Source organism: Danio aesculapii, chromosome 19, assembly GCF_903798145.1.
Source record: "Danio aesculapii chromosome 19, fDanAes4.1, whole genome shotgun sequence".
Taxonomy (NCBI): domain Eukaryota; kingdom Metazoa; phylum Chordata; class Actinopteri; order Cypriniformes; family Danionidae; genus Danio; species Danio aesculapii.
Window position 1 is genome coordinate 2,795,919 of NC_079453.1, and position 20,296 is coordinate 2,816,214.

Genomic DNA, 20,296 nt, shown 5'->3' on the forward strand with positions numbered 1-20,296 from the left:
CACACCTGTCCTCAGGTCTTTACACTGGCTCCCAGTTACATTCAGAATAGATTTTAAAGTATTATTACTGGTCTATAAATCACTAAATGGCCTAGGACCTCAATACATTACAGATATGCTCACTGAATACAAACCTAACAGATCACTCAGATCTTTAGGATCAAATAGATTAGAAATCCCAAGAGTTCAGTCAAAGCAGGGTGAATCGGCTTTCAGCTACTACGCCCCTCGTTGCTGGAATCAGCTTCCAGAAATGATCAGATGTGCTCCAACATTAGGCACATTCAAATCAAGACTGAAAACACATCTGTTTAGCTGTGCCTTTACTGAATGAGCACTGTGCTACGTCCGACTACTATGTTTTTCTCTTCTTTTTAATTCTTTTATAACACATTTTATCAGCTTTTATTTTATTTTTATTCTTACCATTTTTATGTTTGTTTTTATTTCTCTTATAATTGTTTCTTTTATTCCTGTTTATGTAAAGCACTTTGAATTGCCACTGTGTATGAAATGTGCTATATAAATAAACTTGCCTTGCCTTGCCTTGCCTTGCCTTGCCTATAATGCACTTTACTATAGTATGGTTCAAAAATACCATAGTATTTACTATAAACTACTATAGTATTTTTCATGTGGGTAAAATTTATATGAAAATAAAATTTATATGATGATTTGTTATATGTATCATGTAATATGGTGATTTAATCTCTCTCTCTCTCTTTAAATTATACTAATTAATCTCTCTCTCTCTTTATTAAAGGAATGCAGTGACATGCTTCTTCCAAAAATTGTATTTCACTTATAGAAACATTCATTACTGTATGAACTTGAATTTATAATGTTAATATAGTGCACTGTTCCCATTCCTAATATGTTCCATAAATGTTTTACTTTCATATATGGCTATGTAACGTATATATAATGCAAAATATGATAACATATGCACATTGCCTCCCACTTGAAAAAAAATATATAGTAATTTATAGTAACCATACTATAGTAAAGTGTATTATATTGTACATGTTGTAGTATTTTACAACTCTTTGTTAATAAATACTGTAGTATTAACTTTAGTTAATACTGTAATAAATAATGTAGTATACTTTAGTCTTTACTACAGCAAACCGTGGTGTAGTGCAGTATAATATACCAACACAATCTCATGGCAATTCGAAACTTTCTGAGTTAGTGGCTAAATTGTAAGAATTCGTACAATCTAATTCATAAAAATTTAGTACGATTTACTCATCCCCCAATGACTGTTGGGTTTAGGGGCGGGGTTTTGTGCCACGCCTCCTTTTTAAAATCGTGCCTTTTCATACGACTGAATTCGTATCAATTAGCCACTAAACTGACAAAACGTAAAATACTCACGTTTCCTCATGACATCAGGCTGAATATATTGTATAGTTATAGAAACTATTCGTTAATAAATGCTACATTATACTGTAGTATTAACTATATTGGACTGTAATAAATAATGTAGTATACTTTAGTCTTTACTACAGCAAACCGTGGTGTAGTGTAGTATAATATACCAACACAATCTCATGGCAATTTAAAACTCTCTGAGTTAGTGGCTAAATTGTAAGAATTCGTACAATCTAATTCATAAAAATTTAGTACGATTTGCTCATCCCCCAATGACGGTTGGGTTTAGGGGCGGGGTTGGGTGCCACGCCTCCTTTTTAAAATCGTGCCTTGTCATACGACTGAATTCGTATCAATTAGCCACTAAACTGACAAAACGTAAAATACTCACGTTTCCCCATGACATCAGGCTGAATATACCCTTTAGTTATAGAAAGCTACAGTTTTGTGTCATTATTTGTATTACTATAGTTTTTGTGTTACTATAGCAACAACAGATTTACTACAACAGATTAATTCCAGTACTTTACTGTAGTATGGTTCAAAAGCACTACAGTAAAATAAATGACTACTCAGTTAGGGTTAGGGTTTTCATGAGGGACTTGCAGTACTGCAATATTTCTGTATATTTAAAAATTAGCCAAATTGCATTATGGGATGTTGATCTCTGCTCTGTCGACTTTTGATGTTGAAAATTCAACTCTACAGTTTAACAGAGTGACTTTTATTGACATTTTAGTAGTTTGAGGATAATATAATGTTTAAGAAATAATATATAGAGAAATAAGTCTGTAAAATAACTGAAAATGTACTGGCAGTTTATTACAAGGTTATTGTAGCGTGATATACAACACCAACCCAGAAAATATAGCACTTTAAACTATTAAAATTATTCATAAAACTCACTTTTTCAATATTTTCTAGGTTAAATTTAGCTGGAAGAAAGATCAAACTCCCATAATGCAATTCAAAAGCATCAATAAATGTGGAAAAATAAAATCATGAATCACAAAATACAGAAAACTGCTACTTTATGGATTTTTGTGTATAGACACTTTTGGTTTGTGAGTAATTTTTAGTAGTAAAAACCTGATGTTGGCAGAGCCTGAGGATGTTTTGGAGAAACTGCAGCAGTGGTCTGCAAAAGCAGGACTCGGGGGTCTTTCCTGCGTCTCTGAGGAGGATGAAGAGCCGCTGGAAGTGCTGAGTTTTATCTGCTGCATTGTATGCTAATTGTTTGAAAGCCCCATTTGTCCTCGCACTGGCCGGCACTGGACACTTCTGCATGCTGATGCTGGAGGATTCCTGGAGAAAATGAATGCACACAGGCGACTGACTGTAAAAAATATAAATATATATATTGCACACTGCGGTGAAAATGTAAAAATACACTTTCCTGAAGGATGAACAGGAAATAAGATGCTTTGAAAATGTAAATCTCTCAGATCTGTGAACAAAGGCGCTAAATGTGCAGCAAGTGTTTCAGTCACTGGTCAAATTCAGGTCAAATGTTAATGTGACTATTTTTAATTTCATTAGGTTACTTTTACACCAATTTAGTTCATTCGATAGAATTAAGCATTCGTTTAGTTGCTGAAGCCTAAAACAAGAAAGGCAAGCGCTAACAGGAGTTGCAGAGGAGCAATGAAACTAATAAATGTTTATATTTTAAAGACATGGAGCGGATCAATGAAATTTAATGCAACGCTTGTCTGGTCTGAGACTCCCTATCGTATATCAATTAGGCAGTGTAGATCACTGATTTTTAAAGAAATCAGATCTTAAATGTAGCGATTTTATAATGGTTTAAAAATTTAAAATGAAAAGTTCCTGTGCATATACACCATTTGCATAAGCTTAACGTGAAGGCAATAAAAAACCTGCTCAAAAATGATCATGCAAGCACTTCAGCATGCGGGAGTACTTAGGTAAATTCTAAGGCATTTTCAAAGCCTTAATAAAATTCTCAAGTTTATGACATAGAAGCTATGCTAATTTAAATAAAAAAACAATTGTATAATAGTTTATTTCCCATGTCAAATTAGTCAAATCAAAAATTCAGATTTAAACTGAAGTAGCAGTGATGCATCTTCTAAAGCTGAATGTTCAGCATTATTACTCCAGTCTACTCAAGTTGGTGTCACATGATCCTTGAGAAATCATTTATAATATGCTTTTTTTAAAATTAGAATATGCAAAAATGTTGGTGGACAGCTCAGAGTACATATATAAGGGACAATAACAGTCAATAAATGAAGCAAGTATCATATATATAAATAAAACATAGAAAGAAAGCAGTCAGTGGTAAGGAGTGACAACAATGCTTGTAACGTGTGATAGTAATAATGACAGTAAAAAGAAAGGACAACAGTAATAATACCTGACAACAACAATAATAATAAATCACAAGTGCTACACCAACTACTACTACAGAAAATGACTAATATTACAACTACTACAGCCACAACCACGACTAATACTACTACAATGTCTACAACTACTGATACTTCTGCAACAATGACGACTACTACTGATACTACTACTACAATGTCTACTACTACTACTACTGATACTACTACTACAATGTCTACTACTACTACTACTGATACTACTACTACAATGTCTACTACTACTACTGATACTACTACTACAATGTCTACTACTACTACTGATACTACTACTACAATGTCTACTACTACTGATACTACTACTACAATGTCTACTACTACTGATACTACTATGACAATGTCTACTACTACTGATACTACTACTACAATGTCTACTACTACTGATACTTCTGCAACAATGACGACTACTACTGATACTACTACTACAATGACGACTACTACTGATACTACTACTACTACAATGACGACTACTTCTGATACTACTACTACAATGTCTACTACTACTGATACTACTACGACAATGTCTACTACTTCTGATCCTACTGCAACAATGACGACTACTACTGATACTACTACTACAATGTCTACTACTACTGATACTACTGCAACAATGACTACTACTACTGATACCATAATATGCTATTATAGTATAATTTTATTATGGCATATATGACAGTTCACCAGAAGTGCTTGAGCTGGATGACTGAAAATGAAAAGTCCCTGTGCATATACACCATTTGCATAAGCTTCATGTGAAGGCAATAAAAAAACCTGCCCAAAATGATCATGCAAGTACTTCAGCATGCAGAAGGAGTATCTAAATTCTAAGGCATTTTCAAAGCATTATTAAACTCTCAAGTTTATGACATAGAAGCTATGCTAATTTAAATAAGAAACACAATTGTAGAATAGTTTATTTCCCATGTCAAATTAGTCAAATCAAATATTCAGATTTAAACTGAAGTAGCAGTGATGCATCTTCTAAAGCTGAATTTTCAGCATTATTACTCCAGTCTACTCAAGTTGGTGTCACATGATCCTTGAGAAATCATTTATAATATGCTTTTCTTTATATGATTTGATAATCAAGAAGCATTTGTGATTATTTATCAACACTGAAAATGAACAAGAAATTGACATTGTTTAATTGAAATCAATGCTCTTCGTTTTAATATTCTTTTCAAAATACTGTGCTATAAAATGCATCATAAGTTTGTTCACCTAAAAATAAGACTAAAAATGAATTCAACATTAAAGATGATTTTGACAATGATTTGCAAAGGATTTTCCCAGTACTGTGTTGCGGCTGGTGCATCTGCTGCGTAAAAACTTGCTGGATAAGTTGGCGGTTCATTCCGCTGTGGCGACCCCGGATTAATAAAGTGACTAAGCCGAAAAGAAAATGAATGAATGAATGAATTTGCAAAGGATAATGTGACACTGAACACTGGAGTGATAAGGTTGGAAATTCAGCTCAATAATTTCATGCCCAATGTTGCAACCCAGGCTCATTGGAAATATGTTTCCAGGACTACATTTTGGAGAACTGACAAATATGTACGCTGTTCTTTGTTTTCACAAATCCACTAGAGGCCACCATGTACATTTTATTATTATTATTTTATTTTTCGGGGTTTTCACATTTAATATCTAGAACAGTAGAGATTATTGACAGGAAAGCATGGGGAGCAGAGAGAAGGGAAGGATCGGCATAGGACAGCGAGGCGGGAATCGAACTCGGGTCGCCGTGAAAACCGGAGTGCATGTGTCGACGCACTAACCACTACACCGCTGGCGCCGACCACCATGTACATTTTTGACAATCTCAAATACACTAGTGGGGCAGGTTTTCACATATGTGCCATTTCTCGTAAATCCACCAGAGGCCGCTGTGTACGTTTCTACAAATACTAACGTCTTTCTCGTGGCTTCCATGAAGGAAGCCGGTCGGCTTGTTGTCGTGCATAAAATATCAGCCTGATATTGACCAACCCCCTTCCATAAACCCAATCAATACTGTTTTCAAAAGCAAACTAGAAGAGAAAAGCCATCGCAGCTGCATGCTTCTACCATGGCATCACATTGCTCTTTGTTTTGGGATTCATTTTACCAGGTTTACACGGGACTTGAAGCTACCAAGCAAACCAGTCACGCCGGAAAGCCATTAATACAGAGATAAGCAGTGAGCGCTAATGCCCTGTTTATTATTGTAATTGTTAATGTACAATAATTGTTCCTTTTACAAAGTCAAAACTGACAACTTTGGCCTGTATTGTATTGAGAAAACGGGAATGATGAGTTGTGTGACGGTTTTGGAGAAAGGGATGGCGTCTCCATCTGCATTGATCTGCAGGTCTGAGTGAATGTGAAGGAGAAGAAGTGTCCTGTTACTGAAAGCTCTGCGTTTGATGACCTGGAGAAAAAAACCAGGAGAGACGCTGATGAAGGTGACACAGAGACGCTGCAGAGATCAATGAGTCAACCTGGAAATCAATCAATCAACCTCTACGTCTTCCTCCTCAAGGTCTTTCAGAGGTGTCAAAGTCGCAGAGGAGTCAGTTCAGTTCACCCAAAAATAAAAATGTACTTACTGTTTACTCATCCTCAAGAGATTCAAAACCTCATTGGGTTTCCTTTTTCTTTTAAACTCAAAGTAAGCTATTTTGTAACCTGTAATCACTGACTTCCATAGTAGGAAAAACAAATACTATGGAAGTCGATGGGTAAACTTGGTCCTCCAGAATGAATTAGTTGTCCTTCACAGTGATGCACACATCTAGCACAAGCATTGGGTCAAGGGAACGCCATGATATTGGAGACCAAACCATCACTGATCCACCCCCATGCTTCACTCTCACTCTGGGTGGGACACTTCTTTGGGGCTTCTCAATATACAAAATAACAACAGATAATAAGTAAATAAGAAAACTAATGCTTTAAATTAATACTTAAAACTATTTATTGCATTCAAAAAGGACTTCTCTCATTCATATTATGTACTTGCATATTCAGCACTCAATAATGAAAGTAAAATCTTTTTAGAGACAAATGTTAATGTGCCTTAAGCCTACAGTATATATTATATATAATGATTGTATTATTCTTTTCCTTATTATTAAAGTGAAGCTGCTTTGAAACAGTGTATTGTATAAAGCACTACAGAAATAAAGCTGACCTGACACACACACACACATACACACATACGAGCACTGAGGAGATGATTTCGTCTGACCGCACTTTTTACTCTTTCCAGAAAAGCTCCGGCAGTGAAATATCAGTGTAAGACAGAGCTCTGACAGGCTGTCACACACACGTCCGCATGCTTCACACCGATGAAGCCTCAGATTCTGACACCTCGCTGAGCTTCATTCAGTCCGAAGCAGAGAATTACAGAGACTTAGACTCAAAACGTCCTTCATATTGGTCTAACTGCTCTCAGCACAGCAGAGGAGCTATTCATCAAAATGCAAACACTCTAATAAGTTAGTTTCATATCTCAATTATGCTCTAAAAACACGTTCATATTTGTTCATATAGTGCCTCATTTTGCATTCTGAAATTAAGCTATCACGTGTAGACGGATGAATCCGATTTAACCCATGTGAAAAAATACTGTAGGAAATAGTCAAATGTATTATACTGTATATATTATAGTATTTTTAACTTTGTTAATGAATGCTGCAGCTTATTGTAATATTAATTACGTGATTAATAAAATGAAAAACAAAATGTACAACCACAACATTAAAACGTAAAAACAATAACAGAACATCGCTGGCTCTAAACAGGAAGCGGTCAGGGCAACACAATCTCACGGCAATTCGTAACTTTTTGATTTAGTGGCTAATTCGTATGAATTTGTACGATCTAATTCGTACAATTTAGTACGATTTGCTCATCCGCCAATGACGGTTGGGTTTAGGGGTGGGGTTAGGTGCCGCGCCTCCTTTTTAAAATCGTACAATTTCGTACGACTGAACTCGTACGAATTCGTACGAATAAGCCACTAAACTGTCAAAACGTAAAATACTTACGTTTTCTCGTGAGATCAGGCTGGTCAGGGCGTCACTTATTTGGTCCTCAATCCCATTTTCTTTGTGGTCTGCACTGTTTGCAGCATGTTTCTTTATTTGCATGGGTTGTCAAGCTTATGAAGATATTAGGTTGTTCGGCTTCATGCAGCGCTGCACAGGCCGATCGAAATCGGTCTCAAAGTAGGGTATGGCGATTAGAAATTTTGTCCGACTTGATGCTGCACCGACTCCACATGATTATCACAAGTGCCGCGACATCACTCCGAGATCAGACGGCAGACTCAGCTGATGCAGCATCTGAAGAGAGCTGCGATGACGACACCGATATTAGAAGATTGGCTGGATTCACTGGATGACAACAACCAAGTGTGTTTTGCGTTAATTTTTGGAGAACTTCCGTCTCACAAATTTCCAAACTTTTTATGCCATCTCTATCTTGTACATATCATGCTTATTAAAAGACTACACATATTTTACTGCAGTAATCATCTCTTCATGTTAAATAATTTGTTTATAAAGTCTATATTATGTACATAGCTTTATTTTTGTCCTTTTTCATACAGACCATTTACTGTATTCAGCTCCATAAACTATTTAAATGCTTTATTTTTAATGAACTAACTATCCACTCAAATAGTGAATTCCCTTGTTGTTGAAAATGAACTTGTTTGTAGACTATATTCAGTTTTATTTGTACTGTAACTCTTTTATTATTGCAATAAATAAATAAACAATACAATTAATAAAAATTAATACAACAAAATTATTAAAATTCAATTAAAACAATGAAGGGCGTCACGGTGGCGCAGTGGGTATCACAATCGCCTCACAGCAAGAAGGTTGCTGGTTTGAGTCCCGGCTGGGTCAGTTGGCATTTCTGTGTGGGGTTTGCATGTTCTCCCCGTGTTGGCATGGGTTTCCTCCGGGTGCTCCGGTCTCCCCCACAGTCCAAAGACATGCGCTATGGGTGAATTGAATAAGCTAAATTGGCCGTAGTGTATGTGTGTGATTGCATGTTTCAGATATTAAATCTACTAGAGGGCGCTGTCTAAATTACTGCGAATTTGAAATACGTTACTTAAGGTACATTTAATTGGATGTTTTAGATGACAATTCCACTAGAGTGCGCTGTCTACAATATTGTGAATCTGAAATATGTCACTTAGGGTATGTTTTGCTGTACATTTTAATGACAAATCCACTAGAGGGCGCTGTATACAATATTGTGAATCTGAAATGCGTTACTTGAGGTATGTCTTATTGCATGTACAGGATGATAAATCCACAAGAGAGCACTGTCTACATTTTTGCAAATCGGAAATACGTTACTTAAGCTACGTTTGATAGCATGTTTCAGATGATAAACCCACTAGAGGGCGCTGTATACATTATTGCTAATCTGAAATGCATTACTTAGGGTACGTCTCAATGCATGTTTCAGATGATAAATCCACTAGAGGGCGCTGTCTAAACTACTGTGAATTTGAAATACGTTACTTAAGGTACATTTAATTGAATGTTTCAGATGACAAATCCACAAGAGAGCACTGTCTACATTTTTGAAATCAGAAATACGTTACTTAAGCTACGTTTGATTGCATGTTTCAGATGATAAAGCCACTAGAGGGCACTGTTTACACTATTGTGATTCTGAAAAACACAAGAGAAGATCCGTTGAAGAAAGCTGAAAACCTGTAATCATTGACTTCCACAGTGTTTGTATTTTTCTACATTGGAAGTCAATGGCTTGAGGTTTTCATAAAATATCTTTGTTTGTGTTTAACAGAAGAAACAAACTAATAAAGGGTTGGAACCACTTAAGATTAAATATTTGCATTTTGGGGGAACGATCCCTATAACTGCATTTGAGCTCTCTCAGCCACTGTATGAAAGTGTGCAGTCACAGTTTAACAGCAGACACTGAATGACCTTGTTTTCCTACAGTGTCCTGCTTGATCCAGTTCCTCTCGTATAACTGTGGCAAGCACTAAACACAACCTGACATGGTCAAAACATGATCGCTGTCACGTAAGCAGCAGAAGTGCTGAGCAGGAGATGGTGTTGTACGTGTTTCTCGCTCCACAATCCCTCTCTGAAGGACAACACCAGGCCATCTGATGAGATACCATAGCTCCATATGATGAGTTGAGGGCAGGAAAACTCAAGGGCTGTCCGTGATTATGTCCGTGGTCCAGAGCAGAAAATACATCATTGGAGCCCACTCAAAACCTGCAGCATCGGCACAGCTGACAGAGCATCCTCAGAGGTTCGGCATCTTTTTTAAAGTCAACACGGGCTCTTTGGACATGCTTCAACCTACATATTTGCAAAATGTAAAATACGTTGCTCCATGCACATTAAGTAGCATGTTTCAGATGACAAATCCACTAGAGGATGCTGTATATATTCTTGCTAATCTGTTATGCATTACTTAGGGTACGTCTCATTGCATGTTTCAGATGAAAAATCCACTAGAGGGCGCTGTCTATATTATTGTGAATCTGAAATACGTCACTTAGGGTACGTTTTTCTGTACAATTCAGATGACAAATCCACTAGAGGGCATTGTCTATATTATTGTGAATCCGAAATACGTCACGTAAGGTACGTTTTGCTGTATGTTTCAGATGACAAATCAACTAGTGGGCATTGTCTATATTATTGTGAATCCGAAATACGTCACGTAGGGTACGTTTTGCTGTACATTTCAGATGACAAATCAACTAGTGGGCATTGTCTATATTATTGTGAATCCGAAATACGTCACGTAGGGTACGTTTTGCTGTACATTTCAGATGACAAATCCACTAGTGGGCGCTGTATACATTCTTGCTAATCTGTAATGCATTACTTACGGTGCGTCTCATTGCGGGATTCAGATGATAAATCCAATAGAGGGCGCTGTCTACAGTATTGTGAATCTGAAATACGTCACTTAGGGTACTTTTTGCTGAAAATTTCAGATGACAAATTCACTAGAGGGCGCTGTCTACAATATTGTGAATCTGAAATACGTCATTTAGGGTACTTTTTGCTGTACATTTCAGATGACAAATCCACTAGAGGGCGCTATATACATTATTGCTAATCTGAAATGCATTACTTAGGATACGTCTCATTACATGTTTCAGATGATAAATCCACTAGAGGGCGCTGTCCAAACTATTGCGAATCTGAAATACGTTACTTAAGGTACATTTAATTGTATGTTTCAGATGACAAATCCACTAGAGGGCACTGTTTACACTATTGTGATTCTGAAATACGTTATTTAGGGTATGTTTTGTTGTATGTTTCAGATGAAAAATCCACTTGAGGGCGCTGTCTACATTATTGTTAATCTAAAATATTTTAAACTGTGTTTAAACCCCTTAAGAAAGTGATTTTTGCATAATAGGTCCCCTTTTAAATCCTTTATGATGCTGAAGATATTCCTGAGAGATTGACGGAGATGGTCAGCAATACAACCCAGACTGTGGTGTTAAATGATGCTCTATTGGTACAAAAAGGCCCAAAGTTTGCTAAGAAAACAACCACAGTAATAACCACCAACAACCTGAACCATTTATATAACAAATAATGGATGCATGATTTCATGTTATTTATATCAAAATCTGCCATGAACGTTCACATTTCCCAGCAGAAATCGAGACCAAGGCAACTTTTTCAGTACACTGATTTCAGTTTTTCCAGTAAACACTAGCGCTTCTAACACATAATTCTGTTGTGGTAATTCGATAGTTTGGTGCCAACATATAATATAAACCAATTAGCCAATCCTGTAGTTTTCTACACCATAGTTTACTGTAGTAGAAACTAAAGCATACAACAGTATTTTCTACAGTCTATTAGTTCACTGTATAGTTCATACTATAGTATGCTGCAGCAATACTGATTAACAAGAGTTGTAAATAGTTTAATGTATACAGTACGGTACATTTTACATTACTTAGGTCTCCTTTAAGCAATTTTTTGGATCATCAGAGATTCCGAAAGTATTTTTAGCATGGACTTTTGTTTTAAAGAAAGGTTGTTGTTTAATGAACAGATGAAGCAGGGGGACTGAAGCATGTGGCGTGGATTCAAGAGGACATTTGTGCTTACATTTTTTCAATGAAACAGATGCATTATGGGAACACACTGTATGCTTTATTTGGGTCAGCTTTATTTAGTGGTCGGATCCCTATCCTGACAAAGGTAAAAATAGGACAGAGCACCGCAGTTTAAATGAGTTTATTCTATTTAAAAAAAATTATTGAACGGAGTATGGGGAACCAGGTTTTTATTTTTTTTTTGGTCACAACAAAATGAAAATAATTTTAAAAAGTCAAAGATGAGTCAATAAATGATCTGAGAAATTAAACTGTACTACATATTTTTTTGCAACAAAGAAAACGAAATTACTTTAATAATTAGCAAGAATTCTAATAAAAATTAATCACTGAAAAAATGATTCATTAGATTTACTAAATATGTTTCAGGTAACTGGTTGCAAACAATTTATATAGGCTGAAAGTAATGTTAACTTCATTTGTTTGTTTAAATTCAGCCCATATAAACAGTTTGTAACCACTTACCTTAAAAAATTGTAAATCCAATGAATCATTTTTTAGTGATCAATCAATAAAAAAATAAATAAATGCATGAATACATATATGATTGTTATTGATCACTTATCTTTGTAGATCTTTTTTGGATGCAATTATATCTACTCAAATAAATACAAAAATACAAAATAAATGTGGAAATCATATTGAATTGAGAAATAACTTAGATAATTTTGCTAGAAATCTACTGCAAGCAAGTCAAAAAAATAAACAGTGCAAAGATAAATGCATAAATATAAAAACATAAATATAGAAAAACATATATTATAGATAATATATATATATATATATATATATATATAGAGAGAGAGAGAGAGAGAGAGAGAGAGAGAGAGAGAAAATAAGGTTAACACTGAAAAAATGATTCATTGGATTTAAGTGGTAAGTGGTTGCAAACAAATGATATGGGCTGAATTTAAACAAATAAATTAAATTAAGCAATGTTCAACTTGATTTGCTGTAATTCAGCCTATATCAATTGTTTGCAACCACTTACCTTAAAGAAATGTAAAATCCAATAAATAAAATTTTCAGTGATCAGTCAATAAAAAACTAAAATAAATGCATAAATACATATATGATTATGATTATTATTAAGCACTTATCTTGCCAGAACTGCATTTATGCCTTTTTAATGCATTTATTTCTACACAAATAAATACAAAAATACTAAATTAATGTGGACATCCTATTCAATTAAAAAATAGATTATTTAGTCAGAAATCTTAGCTAAAAAAAGAGAAAAAAAATAAACAGTGCAAAAATAAAAGCATAAATATTTATAAAAATGTAAAAAATTTAAAATAAGGTTTAAATTTATACAAAAAATTATTCATTTAGTACAAAAATAAGTGCATAAATAATATGATTAATTTTTCATACATTATTAAAGAACTTTATCAATTCTTTATGATTTTGTCATATCAAAATGATAAAAAATGAGATGAGTCAATAAATGATCTATGAAATTAAAGTGTACTTCATATTGTTTTGTAAAAAAATTAAAAACTGAGAAATACAGTAATATTGAAAAATTTGCTCAATTAATAAAAAACAAAAATAAATGCATCAATACAAATATTATTATTATTATTATTATTATTATTATTATTATTATTAAGCACTGATCTTTTTTGAATTAATTTATTTCTACACAAATAAATACAAAATTATTGTGGACATCATAATGTTCTGAAAATTAATTGAGAAATAACTTTGAAAATTCAGCTAGAAAATTACTGCAAGCAAGCAATAAAAAGAAATAGTGCAAAAATATGCAAAAATATGCATAAATATACCGTATATAAAGAAATATATTACAAATTTTTAAATTCCATTAAAAATAAGGTTGAAAAAGTATCAAAGTAAATGCTTAAGTACAAAAAAGTGCATAAGTAAATAATGCGATTGACTACAGTACTATGCTCGAAACTCTATTATAACTCCAATTTAGTAACATGTGTTTGACTTATCTAGAATGTCCAGCTCAGAGGTTTAGTTTAGGAGATTAAATCAATGGCATCTGATAGCTGCGTTATTGATTTCAACACAACATCGGTGGCCTTTCGAGAAAATGATGTCTTAATTTGCAGAGTGGGAGTCTGGAGAGATGGACTTGATCTGTCGGTCCTTAGCGGATGTTTGATTCACTGCGGCCCTTTACTAAACCGCCACTGTTACCCACATCCAAGATGAGATTTAGACTTGATTAGGTCTCTAGAGCCTATGAAAAGGATTTTAGGTCATGGATGACAGATGACAGTACATGTTCTCACAAACATTTCAGATTAAACTTGACAAAAGCCTTCCACTCAGGGATAATTGTGATATATTTGAGTTATATTTTACTATGAATTTGTAACATTACTGAAAATAAAAATCAAAAATCAATACAATTTCTAATCATTTAAACTACATTTTAGTATAAATATGAAACCTTATTTTCCAGATTTCTTTTCTACAAGTGCAAATTTATTTCACTGTAAAATAAATGCTAGGTTCCACACAATTCATTCATGCTGTCCCAACTCAAATCAATTAAATATCAAAAAATAATAAATAAAATCATCAATAAAAATCATAAAATATAAATACAATTTCTAATACAATTTTTGAAAAAAATTAATAGTTACAAATTAAAAAAACAAACATTAAACTGAATTTTCCAGAAAAAACTGCAAAAGTGCAAAAATAAGTTCATATATTTCACTGTTAAATTCCCAACACAAATTGATTAAGTGAACCTGACGAACTTAAGTGGATTGAACATTAAAAAATTAAGTTGTTCCCCAAAAATCTCAAGAATTGTGTTGTTTAGGCTCATTTTAAATAAATAGTTTGAACAAGCTGCAAAAAAATTATAAAATCATCAATAAAAATCTAAATACAATTTCCAATGCAATTGTTGAAGAAATTAAATGAAGCTACAAATTTAAAAAATAAACATTAAACTGAATTTTCCAGAAAAAAATGCAAAAGTGCAAAAATAAGTTCATATATTTCACTGTAAAATAAATGCAGGGTTCCACACAATTCATTCATGCTGTCACAACACAAATCCATTAAGTGAACTTAACGAACTTAAGTGGATTGAACATAACAAATTATGTTCTTTCCCAAAAATCTCAAGAATTGTGTTGTTTCAGCTCATTTTAAAAAATAACTGTTCATACTGAATTATATATAAAAAAATAAACAAAAAAATACAGATAGAAGTGCAAGAAAAGTAAGAAGAAAACAAGAAGCACAAGAAAGTGACTGCATTAAATAAATGAATAAATAAATAAACGAATGATAAATGGATGAATTAATAGCTAAAATGTGTCTTGAAAGTGAAAAAATTAATCGTTTTACTTTTTTTTAAGTGATGAAAAAAAATCATTGTTTAAATATTAAATGAAATTTTCATTTAATTTCTAAAAATGTTGAACTATTTAGACAGGAAAAGCTAAAAACATCCTTTATAATGCAGTCCACATCCCAATTTAAAATCCCAAACTATAAATAATACTGTAATAGACACAATTCTTGAGAAAGCTTAAAACAGGGTAACACTACCGCTAGATTACATCACAATTCACAGTATTAACAAACCCTTAACTAGCACTACTAGCTTCATATGCTACTAATTAGCTGCTTATTAATAGTAGGTAGAAATTGGGTTTAGGTTTTGGGCAGGATTAGAGATACAGAATGAGATCATACTTTAATGAAATGTTAATATCTTAATAGGCGGATAATAAGCCAGTAGTTCAAAGCATTAATTATGACCTAAACTAAAGTGGTACCTAAATATCTGCTTATAAATAAAAGTGATGCACATGCTGTAAACACATCTCTGTGATTCTGCTGATATTCTGACTGTAAATGTTATAATCTCTGTTGCCATCACACTTTTCAGACAGTTCGGATCTGCACTGAGATGACACACGGAGTGAAGTGTGTGTGTGTGTGTGTGTGTGTGTCCAGTGGTGAATCTGTGTTTCTCAGCTCTGCATAATGAAGTGTAATTGCGGTGCTGAAACATACCTGGAGGTCCTGCTGAGCGGCTCTACAGGACACGCTGAGACTCAATAACAGACCTGACACACTTCAAATGAGCCATTTATAGCTGTAATTAATTAGACACAGGTCGTTAAATATGTGGATTGAAGGTGAAGCTCCAGAGATTAATTGCTAATGACTTCAGGACAGAATGAAATACTAAAATGCTGCATATACTAGTACTGCACTTATTTATGTATTGATAAACCTCACTGTCACATGAAGGTGGCATGAAGATTAAAAAAGACAATCATGGGGGTCACGTGATGCTTTTGACCTAGATGGCACGTTTTCACTGAGCTCCCGCAAAGCATCGCGCTATTTTCATTATTTTCACTTTGAACTACGTGGCTATTTTATTTTATTTTATTCTTCAGTACTCAACCCCTAAAAAAACAACAATAATAATAATAATACAATGCTCAGCATATATGAGTATATATTTTTATCCATTTCTGAGTAAATATAGATCACATATTTTGGTGCATTTGAACAAAACACAGATTTATTAAACTGATATATTTATAAAAAATAATGTTTTAGTCACCAAACTTCTTTAGAAATAGAAAGATAATACATTTAAATTAATGTGAAATATTGCAAAAATTTCAACAAATTTTTATTTTCTCTTGATTTTTCCTCTAAAAAATAAATTTGTATTTAATATTTTACCCCTACATATACATTTGGGCTACACATTTTTGGACCGTTATTGTACATTATTTCATCTGATTAACTCCAGATTTGCTTCAGTATTGACTAATCTAATTTATACGCTCAAAATATATTATTGTAAAGCATCCTTAAGAAAGTATTCATTAAAAGGAGAGATTTGTGAGGGGTGGACTCATATATGTTGAGCACTTTCTGTGTAAATATGTATATATATATATATATATATATATATATATATATATATATATATATATATATATATATATATATATATATACAGTTGAAGTCAGAATTATAAGCCCCCCTTTGAATTATTATTATTATTTTTTTTCATTTTTAAATATTTCCCAAATGATGTTTAACAGAGCAAGGAAATTTTCACAGTATGTCTGATAATATTTTTTCTTCTGGAAAAAGTCTTATTTGTTTTATTTCGGCTAGAATAAAAGCAGTTTTTAATTTTTTAAACACCATTTTAAGGTCAATATTATTAGCCCCTCTAAGCTATATTTTTTCGATAGTCTAGTTTAACGATGTCAAACCATCGTTATACAGTAACTTGCCTAATTACCCTAACCTGCCTAATTAACCTAATTTACCTAGATATTCCTTTAAATGTCACTTTAAGCTGTATAGAAGTGTCTTGAAGAATATCTAGTCTAATATTATTTACTGTCATCATGGCAAAGATAAAATAAATCAGTTATCAGAAAAGAGTTATTAAAACTATTATGTTTAGAAATGTGTTGGAAAAAAAAATCTTCTCTCCGTTAAACAGATATTGGGGAAAAAAAATAAACAGGGGGGCTAATAATTCTGACTTCAACTATATATATATATATATATATATATATATATATATATATATATATATATATATATATATATATATATGTTCATTCATTTTTCTTCAGCTTAGTCCCTTTATTCATCAGTATATTATTATCATTATTATTATTATTATTATTAAACTACTTTAATAATTTTTCAAACACTTTTTCACACAGTGCTATGTAGTTTTGGATTTTGTCATCCTTTAATAATAAAAACTTTAACTTAAAAACTGCATGAAGTCTTTAATTGTGTTATACTTGACTAATATTTCCATTCGTTTGATGATCTGAAACATTAAAACAGGACAAACATGGGAAAAAATAAGAAATTAGTAAACACAAAAATATAAAGACAAAAACGGCATATCCTTATTGTTTAAACTACTGTTTAAACAAATATAAGCTTAAAAAACACACAATTCTAGAGGGGTTTTAAGCTACAAATTAATTGTTTTGAGTTCAATCCACTTAAATTTGTATAATTTAATAAGTAAACCTAATTCCTTCATTTTTTTCCCCAACACAAAGGTGGCAAATACTTTTTCACACCACTCTATGTGTGTATATATATATACAGGTACATGGAGATATATATATTTTTAATGTTGACATATTACATAAATCAATTATATTTTGAACTCACTCTCTGTGTGTAATTCAGCTGGTCTAACTGTGCTGTTATGTGAAGAGACGCCGCAGTCATAAAACTCAAGCACTGACAGCAGCAGCAGCCAAACACTCAAATTATTCTCCAATCGATTCTGCTCTCTGGAGAGAAAGACTGAGCTATGAAAGCCTGCCACCACACGCTTTAACTCAGTTTTATCGCCAGCCGTCGCTATTTGTTTATCAATAGGACATTAGACACGATTAACCCTCAGCCGAGAGATTAGAGTCGCACTTACCGCTCTTTTCTGCTTACTTTAGCACTGCTGTGGAATTGCCTGTCTTAAAAACCACAATGTGTGATTATAAACAGCACGGACATTTTAATAATCTACTAAATAAAAGCATCAACCGAAAGAGGCGAAAGCAAGTGTTTATTGAATTTAACATGATAGATTTAAGTGTTATATTTAGTACATCTAGGCGGTTGTTCTCGACAGGCGTATCAGCAACTGCTGCATAAGACTGAAGGGATTTTTTTCTGCAAAAACAACCATCTAGATGTACGTTATCCCGCTTATTTCATGACTTATTGTCTCAGAAGCAAAACATTTATACATAAAACATCGATGTTAGCTGTAATAATTTGTTAACCCTTTCATTAATCATAAAGCTGACTACAAAAACGGCTGAATGCACCATACAGTATTCAGTCACAAGATGGCGCCAAATATTCAAAAACAACGGAAGATTTGAATTAAAATATGAAGGCTATATGAATATAACGGTCACTTTAATTCTTTGATTAAACAAAGCTGACTACAAAAATGGCTGAATTAAATATATAGTATTCAGTCATAGGATTGCGCCAAACAGCGGAGTGAAAGATTTTAATAAAAATATGTATATGAATAACGGTCACTTAGAAGCAGTATTCAGCCACGGGATGCCAAATATTTAAAAACAGTGGCTTGAAAGATTTGAATAAAATAGATATATAAATAGCCTTTAGACAAACCCTTACTTTAAATCTTTGATTGGTAGGCTGACTACAAAAATGGCTGAATGAAACACAATATTCAGTCACAGAATGGCGCCAATGATCAAAAACAATGGCAGATTTGGAAAAAAATGTATATGAATATATTCACTAATGGTTAACTTTTTGATTAAACATAAAGCTGACTACAAAAATGGCAGAATGCAGCAGGCCTAGTCATGATGGCGCCATATAGCCAAAAACAGCGGTGTGAAAGATTTGAATAAAATATATATATTCAGTAATGGTCATTTTAAATAGTTTATTAAACAAAAAGCTGATTAAAAAACGGCTGAATGCAGCAGTATTTATTTGCAGGATGAAGCCAAATAGCCAAAAACAGCAGTGTGAAAGATTTAAATAAAAATGCCTATACGGTCACTTTAACTCTTTGATAAGTAAGCTGGCTACAAAAACGGCTGAATGAAACAGTTTTGTCACAGAATGGCGCCAATGGTCAAAAACAATGGCAGAGTTTAATAAAAATATGAATATATTCACTAATGATCACTTTAACTCTTTGATTAAACATAAAGCTGATTACAAAAATTGCTGAATGCAGCAGTAGTATTGAGTCACAGGATGGTGCCAAATAGTCAAAAACAGCGGCGTGAAAGCTTTTATTAAAATATGTATATGCTTGTTACGTCCTGACGTATGGAATACTGTTTCTGGGGCCACTACAGTTATTGAGAAATTATTAATTTCCCTGCTAAAAAAAACAGCTTAAACCAGCCTAAGCTGGTTGGCTGGTTTTAGCTTGTAAACCAGGCTGTTTTAGAGGGGTTTTGGCCATTTCCAGGCTGGTTTTCAGCCATTTCCAGTCTGGTCTTAGCTGGGCAGGCTGGAAAATGACCAGCCTAAACCTGGTTTAAGCTGAACATAGCCTGGTTTTAGCTGGTCATGGCCAAAACCCCTCTAAAACCAGCCTGGTTGACAAGGTAAAACCAGCCAATCTGTCTGGTTTAAGGTGTTTTTTAGCAGGGTTGTGCCTTTTTAGTCATATAATACATTAAAGTGATTTTTAAAAAATAAAACCATTGTGTACACAACAATGTGTTTCTGCATCACAGATTTGAGCCATTTATAATATTCTGGCCATCTGATGTTAGGCATGGTTCTATATTGCAATCATGATTTTTCGAAAGTATTACAGCGATTTGTAATTATTACCATT